The sequence below is a fragment of the Lactuca sativa genome, chromosome 7 (genome assembly GCF_002870075.4).
Source record: "Lactuca sativa cultivar Salinas chromosome 7, Lsat_Salinas_v11, whole genome shotgun sequence".
NCBI classification, from domain to species: Eukaryota; Viridiplantae; Streptophyta; class Magnoliopsida; order Asterales; family Asteraceae; genus Lactuca; species Lactuca sativa.
In genome coordinates, this window is record NC_056629.2 from 94,073,852 (window position 1) to 94,084,576 (window position 10,725).

Below are 10,725 nucleotides of genomic sequence, written 5' to 3' on the forward strand. Positions count from 1 at the left end.
GGCTTGTTCTTCCTAGCTTTTAGGAAGTTCACGTAGAAGTAGGATAGGTACATTTTCTCTAGGATGAACTTTGTTTCTTTCTTATTTAAATGTTAATTCTGAGATCAATGAAAAATGTTCAGGTAGTAAAACTCAAAATCTACATTACGTGTGTGTGATTGTGTTTTTTCAAAGGCATGTACCAACATAATTGAGATTATTGCTTTTGGGATCGGAGTAAATTGATGATTTCTTCAATGATGATACAACAAATTGTAGAGATTTCATGAATTTACAACTGGAATATATAGAAAAATAATAATAATCAATAAACTGTTTCTTCATATCATGAAATTACAGAATAATGATGTTTGCCTTTTGCATATGTTCATAAACAAAAAACTACAAAAGTATTCATGATTCAAGAACTCAATAGATTATGCAGCCAATCAACTACCAAAAACCAAAGTATCGGAGACTTGAAGTTGTTCATCGGTAGGACTTAGATACAATCCATGGAAGTTACCGGATCTTGGTCTCGTCACATGCTTGTTTTTTCATTATTTTTTTAGTTTTAGATGCATATAAATAATTATTTGTGCTATTTATAGACATAATATTTTTTAAACTATAACTATAAAATATTTATAGTAACATTTTATTTTTATTTTTGTTATGAATATTCTTACTTCTAAACATATAAATAACTAAACGTGACAATTGATATCGTTTTTCATAAAGACGGATTATGACTATTGGCTAATATTTATCATGTTTTTATTGTAAAAGAGTGACGAATGTATGAAAATACTTTACAGTGATGACACATTTTAGCTGACTAAAACATTATTAGAATTTGATAAATGTTCTTTAGTGACACAATTAATTAAAACTGTGACAATATTGTTTTTAAAACCGCAACCGTATGACATTCTGTACTAGTGAAGCCATCTATGGTTTGGTGGAAAAAAATGAATATTTTTTATAGACATGATAATGATAATGATAATACCACATTTGAGTAGCGATGTAGCATGCAGGTTAATCTCAACTACGATTTTGGTATTTTTTTTATGGCTATTTGTTAATTTTTGGCTAATTATTATAAAATGATTAAGGAAAAAGAATATATTTGTAAATTTCTTTAAAAAAATATATAAATAAATCGCGACAACTTATTTAATTTCTAAAGATTACAACTTGATTTATTCAATATTTGTGAGATTAAGACACGGCCCATAAAGTAAGAAAGTTGAGATATTGACTACGATAGCAATTATATAAGTTACATAAATTTCCAACTCTCTAAGTTCAAATGTTTTGATTTTGTCAACTATTTTAAAAGTTTGACTCCTTGAAAATTAACTCTAGAACTAATTTATAACAGAAAAATTAAATATCTTTATATATTTTGTTCTTTATATATTTTGTTCTTGTCAATCTTTTTATTTATTTGATAAACATAAATGTTAAAATCAAGATAAGAGATTAAGAGTAAAATTAATGGATTCCACATGTCATTGGATGAGTAGAAAGATAAGTATAAACAAAAAATGAGAGGATATTATTGAGAAAATTGCAAAAAAAAAAAAAATGATAGGATATTATTGAGAAAATTGCAAAATTGCTCCTTGCTGTTATCCATTTTATGTAATTTTGGTATAAAATTTTTCTGAATTGTGTATTTGGTGCTTCGAGCATACTTCCATTGTGCAACTGGTTTATGTACTTGATAGACGTTTGTTTGGGCTGTTAGCCCACCTCACGTGCCCCTCATGCGAGGGAATTCTGTTAATTTTTAAAATCTGAATTTTTAAATTAATTTAATTTTACTTATAACGTAATTTTTTATAATAATTAAATTTATTTTGTCAGAATAACAGAATGCCAGCCATAAATTAGTAAAGATATTTCCGATTTTATTTTTACTATATATAGTTCCAATTCAGATATTTTTGATAATTAAATTGATTTAAGAATTTTAGATATTCTTCATAAACATCCAAGTCAATCTATGATTTTATTCTTCATACACATTCAAAATTAAATACAAATTCATACATATTTTTACAAACTAATAACCTTATATATTTTAATATAATTATACATATTCTAACAGAATATCATAAAAAATGAATAAAATTCTTTAAAAAAAATAGCATTCTTAAATATACAATTATTGAACAAATACATTTGATCTTCTTCAATGGTCCAAATAATACACTTAATTCCAACTATTTTTATGAAAATCTTATGTATTATCCTAAGATTTTTTTTTTGTAGATATACTTGTTGTTGAACTCGATTACAAGTATTTTACTTGTATGATCAATATTTGATTTATTCTTCAAGTCATTCTGAAAGAATAAATACATTAATTATTAGTATTACCAGTTAAGCAAATATAGTTGTTAACAAACACTCTAGAAGACATTCTGACATAATTCATTTATACAAATAAATTCTAACAGAATACGCTACAGAATGCACTTAAATCGTAGTCTTTTCTTCTATATGACAAAAAATAAAACAAACTTTAAATCATATCGGAATGTTTTTTTATTTTTCCTATCTTGACAAATAAGGAGATCAAAATCGAATTATGTCAGAATAATAGGCATCAAATCAATGAGTGTTACTAACCTCATTTAAATGAATATTGTGTTAGCTCATTCTGAAAAAATTTATATGTTTAAAATAAAATTTATATGTTTAAATTTATATCTTCAAAACATAAACCCATAAAAAACTATGTAATAATAAATTATAATTACATATGCTAGACTTGTAATAATAATAAAACTTGTAACAGTAAATAACAAATCCTCATTTCCATATTACTTGAAAATATTTTAATTTGTTTTTTATAAACCTAAGTTGGAGGGTGTACCTCTTTGAAAATTTTAAATGATGCTAGTTAATTTAGCCTTGTTCTATTATGTGGACAAAAGAATTATTCATAGTAGTTAGTTATGCTTGAATATGTTATTTCAAAAGTACCTTATCCAGTGATGATGAATGAAGGCTAATCTTAATTGAATCAAGAATGAAATCATATAATGTTTGAAGAGCAGATTTTTCTATCACACTAAAATCTAATTCCTCTGCTAACAAGACTTTTCGGAGTACCTGTAAATAACATATCAATGTGGTAATCAATTTGGACAACAGCGTGGAAACAAGAAAAAGGGTTTCAATGTCTATAGGGTTAGAATGTGACAGCCCGAAATTTCCATTCTGAACAAACCATATCAAGCCAATAGAAGTAGAACAGTTACAGTGAAAATTCAGACTTTGAGTATAAGTTTGGCAGATTTTCAGGATTTACACTTAAGGAGATATCAGGAGAGTGGATGCACTAGGGTTTTGTGCAACACTGTTATTCCAATACTATAGGATATTAGAGTTCATTCCGGGAATAGAAATATTTTCTACCAAAAATCCCAGGACTATATATAGAAAACTGAACCAAATAGTTCATTAGTTACATTTCCAATTAGAGAAAAGCCAAAATTCTCTCTCACGGATCTTCGGGTTTTTATCCCAAATTGTGAGTACTTCGATCTAGTTATGTTATATAGCTTAGATTGTGTTTAGAAACATCAATTTCATAACAAAACAACTAGATTCGGGATTTTACCGCCTAAGAACGTTCTTGGAGAGGAAACTCCAATATGTGGCTTAAATGCTACCTAGTCCTTTCCCCGTGAATTGTAACTACCTTAGACTTGTATGCTAGTGTGTATAGGACTAGAAACCATCAAAATCGGAACAAGACACCAAGATTTGAGAGTTTACCGCCCAAGAACACTTGGGGAGTAAACTCCATTTTAAGGGCCAAATGTGTCCCAATGACCCTCAAAGCTTTAGAACTCGAACTAGAACCCACCATTGCATGTTTAGGACACCAAAATCAATTAAAATCAATGATGAAAGTGAGTTCACGGCCAAGGAGGTTCTTGGGTCGTGAACTCCATTTTTAAGTGCCAAAATTCCCTTAAAACCTTCCTTAAGCCAAGATACTAATTTGGGCATGTACCTAAATGAGTTTTGTACTAGCTAACACACTTAAAACACCAAGAGTAAGGTGTTCACAGCCGAAAAGGTTCTAGGGCCGTGAACTCCATAAAATGGTGCCAAATGGGGCCATAAACTCTTCTAAAGCCAAGTACAAAAGCCTAGTTTAGTTCCTAGTTAATTTAGAGACTTGAAAACACCATAAACACCCTCCCAAGGGAGTTTACAGCCGTAATCTCCATGGGATATGGTCCCAGGGCCGTAAACTCCTCAAAGGAGTTAATAGGAAGCCCAAACACTTGATTTAGCCTGGAAACAATTCACCACTAGAGTTGTATTAATTCTAAGCTACATTTAGAAACCTTATTGAGAGTTTATGGCCAGGAGTTTACTCCCCTGGGCTGTAAACTCCAAAACATATGGTCATTTGACCATAAACTCCCATTAGAGGTCTTGCACTCCTTTGTTGCAACCCATTAGCCTCCTAGCACTTGACCAAATGTGTTTTCCTCGCGTTAAAATGTTTATACTTGTATAATTAGTGTTTTAATCACTAATTATTTATATACATATGTCTTCATATGTAATTAGGATCATTGTGTGTTTCTAAAGTCTTCACTTGACACCAAGCATTTGCCCGATCCTTCCTTACGATAACAGTCTGTTCAATTCCAGTCAATTACTGCAGGTGAGTTCATACCCCTTAATCAATGTTTTAAACTGTTTTTAAATGTTTTATGGGGGGATACAAGTAGAATTATGCTAATTATTATATCAATCACATGTGATTAATAAGCATCATTCAAATGATTGGCTACTCATTAGCCGTTTTACCAAACAGTTTCCTTCAAATGTTTTTCATAAAAACTTTATGTGTTTAAAAACTCCTTATTATACTGTACATTTTATTCTGTATATTACATTTCAAACTTATTTACAATTGTGTTTCAAACAAATGTTCTTTATACTAAACTGTTTTATCAAATCCATGCCTTCGAAACCATTTTATAGATCAACATCAAGTCGATCTTTTCTTAGAAAATATTTATGTTCAAAGGTTTTACAAATCTTATTTTATGCTTTTATATTATAAATTGCATGCCTCTATATGTATAGTTATATAAGAAATGTTTAAAAGACTTAGGAAGGCTATCCACCCTATTTCCTTTTCGCGCTTGAGATGTGGTCTGGTGGGATATCGGGTACTCGTCCGAAGGTCGTTTAAATATTAGTTATATATCATGTGTACATATATAGTCATAAAAGGTCCTTCCAGTTCATCCCATGCCCTTGGGTAGCAAGGGTATACATCCATGTCCATACGTACCAGTTAAATTACTAGCAAACTACCATATGGGTAGTTTAGGAAGATACTAGAATTATTACTAGAACACAATATCATACTATGAGTCAGTTCATTCATGAGTCAATACTTACTACTATGAGAACATATACAACTATACTAGAGAAGAACATATACAACTATACTAGGAAGAACATACACAACGATACTAGAACGATTACATTACTATACTTTCTCGGTAGAGAGCACGTACATTACAGCTAGTACAGTTCATTACATTACATATATATGAATACGCTAATTATTATGATATGTATCGGAGCATGCCTTAAATGTCATGGCCCGAGTTGTAGCCAAAGTCTCTTGAAGGGAGAGCGTGAGTTTACGTATATATCTATATTGGATTGACTATCCTACACCTTGCTGCTAGCTACAGCCGGACCTGCAGGTCTGCGGGTGCCAAGCGTCATTCTGTTTTACGACCATTCGTATGTCGTTGTTACCAGTCGATACTATGGTACAATTAATCACATGATGCCTTAATATAAATCCGGTTAAAGGTAGTTAGTACAGTAGTAGTTCCTATAATACAACACTACAGTACTACATTTATTTTTCCCTTTTCTTATATTTAGTGATCATTTCACTTAAACATTTAATGTAAAAACTATATTTTTATAATGATAGTTACACTTGGGAAAATCACACACTTTTACAAGAAACGAACATTTAGAATAGTTAAGTCCTGGTAGAAGACTACATTTAGAATAGTTAGGTCTTGGTAGAAGACACACTTGTTTAATAGTAGGAATCGTAGGGATTTCTAGGGTTTTTCAAACGTTTACAGTTCATTTACAAACATTTTCATACTTACAGTTCATTTACAAACATTTTTATACTTACAATTCATTTACATTTTCCATACTTATAGTTCATAAACTTACAAATTCTTACATACAAATTATGACACTAAAATACTTATGATCTCACCAGCTTCAAAGCTGATACTCGCTTTCAAAATTACTTATATCCTCAGGTCATCATAGACAGGTACCGATGCAAGGAGAAAGGAAGATGGAGCTTGTTCAAGACTCATCTTTCATTTTGATTTATGCTTTAGTGTTTATCAAAATTTGACAGAACACACTTGTATAATAATTATATTATTAATGCAATGGATGATGTTGTTGCTTGTTTACTACTTTTCATTGTTGTGATACTGTACATGACGTCCTCCGCCCCAGAACGTTTCCGCCGTTCTTGGTTTTGGGGTGTGACATAGAAATTGCAAACGTGGTAGAACTTATGATTCAAATTGCATCCTAATTTAGTATGTAACATCTTTTATGTAATTCTATATAATTAGACGAAGATTAATATTTTTATTAACGAGTTATATCTATTTCTATAAGATTATTAGCTTGAACGATGTAATATCAGGGAAAATAAAAGAGTAATTTATGGAGCAAGTGATTGCATGAAAAATCGGATATAAGGACCTGTCTGGCAGCAACAAAGCATCGAAGGAGGAGGTTGTTGTTGCAACTATTTTACTAAAGAAAGTGCCAATTTATAGTTGCCCTTGGCTAGCATCCTGTCCACCATTCTTAGTGCAGCACGACGGCGTCGTACACCACGAAATATTGATAAATCAATATTATATAATAGATGTAAGTGATATTTTTATTAAGAGATTAAATGTTAAATAAAAGAATAAGGAACTCTCTAACCTTTTATTTACAGCAAACATGGATTAGTTGATTAATGAAGCATCCTTCAATATTTAAATATCCCATACCTATAATTCTTGATAATGGAGAACCAGACATCTTCTTCAAATCAAGTGGTGATGATAATGGTTATCGGTGATTAGAGAAAAAGAGAGAAAGATAAATAGGGTTACAACAATGATCTTAGGATTGAATGGTGGTGGTAAGTTGAGGACTACCCGAAAGAGTTCTGTTGAGTTTTGTTGTTGCCGATTGAAGTTTTTGGGGATTGGGTGGAGGATGATGTTTTCTATGTTGATGGTGATGAAGGTGTGTATTGATGGTGATAACCAAGCATAGGGTTTTTCCATTATTATAGGGCTTTGACTATTATATCTCTTCTTTAAAGCAACTCCAATGGACCTGTATATATGTGTTTTGCTGGACTATTTTGTTTGGTTTTAGTTCGAAAATAGTTTGATAAACTAGAAATATTATTGAAATGAAAGACTTTAATTTTGAAATAACATAAACATTTTATACTCACCAAGTATCTTCTTGCAAGTTATAGAAAGATTAAAACACCAACCAAAGAAGAGGTGAAGAAATAACAACATTTTTAGTCCTTTGGGTCCTTTTGGGAGTCTTGGAAGTTGATGAAGAATGTGAAAACTTTGAGACACAAACGATGACTCAACTTGATGTAGATGCTAGTCCAAAACTCTTACACTCTTAAGCTTGAAGTTCATAACCAAAGTATGAACTTCAAGAGGGTATAAATGCTAGTAATCTCTAAGTCTTCACTGAGAGCGGGAGAAGAGATTTTGGCCTTTTGCATCAAGAAGAAGAATGAGCAACTAGCCAAGTGAAAGCCCTGTTATTTATATGCATAAAGTGAAGTTATTAGCCATTAGTTCCTTCAACTTTAGACAAACTTGTCTCCATGTCATAATAGTCTCTATGCATGCTTCTAAAGCATGATTTATTTTGAATAAAAAAATTAATAGCCCATGGTTTTCTTTCTTTCACCAATTTCCGAAAAAGATATTAAAAGAGAAGTAATAGGTTTAAATTTTATAAAACCAAGTTTTATAAAATATAAACTTTGTCTTTTGAGTAAAAGACAAAAGGTTTTGAACTAGTCCACAAAAAGTTGTACACAACTTATTAATTCATACCATATGAATTATGTAATGTTGCTTGCTAGTGAAAATTATTATTTCCATGAAATAAATAATTTCCCATTTAATTATAAGAGTTTTATTAAATATTTATTAAAATAAATTTCTAATAAATAATCAATTGTATCAAGTTGTTGTTAGTGTGACCCATTAGTATCATATGTTATTTAGCAATATCACTTTAATATGAGTCTTGAGCATACAAGACCTTTCAATCTCCTACTTGTGCAAGAGTCATATTAGACTAATATACACAGTGGTGAATGTCTAGCAACATTTCACTGCCCCTAATACCATATGACTATTTGCTCCATTCTACCAATGCCTAATTTCCCAAAAGCTCAAAGCTACAATTGTGTATAAGGTTAGTTTATCAGTTATGCCTTTGCTACAGATATAACGTCCCAATTTTTATGGCCAAAAATTTCATTTTTAATTAAGTAAGTTATAAAATAGTTTACCCAAAACATTGTCAATGTCATATCAATTTATAAACCGTAACAACATGTCTCAAAACCATATCATCAAAAGTAATAAAAATCAAAGTATAATTACAGAAAAGTCAATGCGGAAATCATGTGTGTGTGTGTGATGCACTGCTACACCGCCGGTTCCTTCCCCTTGGATGAAGAGGTACTTGAAACCAAAATTGAAACTGTAACACAAAGCTTAGTAAGTTCCCCCCATCATACCACATACCATACAATCATACATGCTGCCGGGCAAATTTTGGGTTGCCCGATCTACCCATGTCAAGCCATTCTGGGGTGCTGACTACCCGTGCAAGCCAATCTGGGGTGCTGACTACCCATGTTAGGCCATTCTAGGGTGCCTGCCTACCCTCCGGTCTATCTCATTCGGTCACGGCAATTACTTTACCCGTACTACTATCACATAATAACATATCATAAACATGTTGTCAGACATATCTAAGGTATCCGACCTACCCTTCGGTCCTAACAACCGATCGGGGGACTATTCCCCTCCTATTACCACTATCACATAGAACATAAGATACTGGCACATAGAACATATCAAGTAATAGCAAACCAGACAATTATCATAGAGACAATTATCTCAACTGTAATCAACTACTAGTGGGTTAGCCTTGGTACCCTATACCTACTTCTACTAGAAGGTAACTCACCTCAATGTTGTGTAGTATATGCACTATCCCTGGCGTGAAAATTGACTTTCCTCGACTCCTCAATCCCTACACGACAACTCTTCTAAGTCATCAATTCATACTCACAACCCCTACAAGGGTCAACTCAAATCCAGGTCAAAGTCAACTTTGGTCAAAATCAACCTCCAGTTGACTTGACTCGCCGAGTTGGTCTACCAACCCGTTCAGTCCCTATTCCTCCAAAATGATCCAACCCCCGACCCTACTCGTCGAGTCTAGCAACAACTCAACAGGTCCTCCTTCAACCATAATATCGGGACCATATTAAACCGACTCACCGAGTTCACCCTTCAACTCGTCGATTTCATCTCCCTCATAAGAATGTGATCAGTCTATGACTCGCCGTGTTGTATGAACAACTGATTGAGTCCATCTTCATGGGTTGGGAGACTGCCTTGGACTTGCCAAGTTTGTTCATACAATCGTCGAGTCCCATGATTTCCAGGTCTATAATCATGTCCATTGATAGGTTATTATTTAGTGGTTTGGGCTAGGCAATCATATACATATATATATATATATATATATATATATATATATATATATATATATATATATATATATATATATGTCTTAATAGATTCTTGGTGATGTATTGTTGATTTTGGTTAACTTTGCGGTTGTGTTGGTGTTCACGGCCGTGAACTTTATTCATGGCCAGCCCACCCCTATAAATAGTGTCAGTATCTGTCTGAATAGACTAACGTATTGTGTGAAGAGTCAATAGAGTTTACGGTCAGTTCTTCAAAGGTGTTCTAGATGTTTTGTGAATGAACGTGTGCATTGCTTGATTATATTCTTCTTATATTTATTCTTGTTATTGTTTGTTTTGTTCACTGGTTAGATTCAATCAATTGGGACCTTACAATTGGTATCAGAGCGAATCCAGTGACAAAACAGATTCAAGTTTCGTTTGAGGTTGAAGGAGTTTTTTGTGTTTTTCACTGTTCAAGCTCGTTTTTGCATCTAATCGTGTTTTCAAAGCTGAGGGAATCAAAAACAGATAAAAAACAATCACTGTCATCAAAATCTGGGAGTTTATGGTCTGCTGTATTGAAGGGTATACGACCGTGTAATCACTTAACTCAGTCGTAACCCATTCGAGTTCAAGAATTATAAACTATCATCTGACAGTAATCGATTATTTGACCGTAACCATTCATCAAGTTTTGACCGTAAACGCAAAAGCTTCACTTGGCCGTAATCTATTGACCGTGAATTGAGTGTACGGCCGTAAACACTTTCTAGCCGTGGACACTTATATTGTTCTAATTTTTTGTTTCTAAGTATCTTTTCATTTAATTTAGAAAATTAAAAAAAATGGATTCACAAACCTTGAGTGCTCATCAA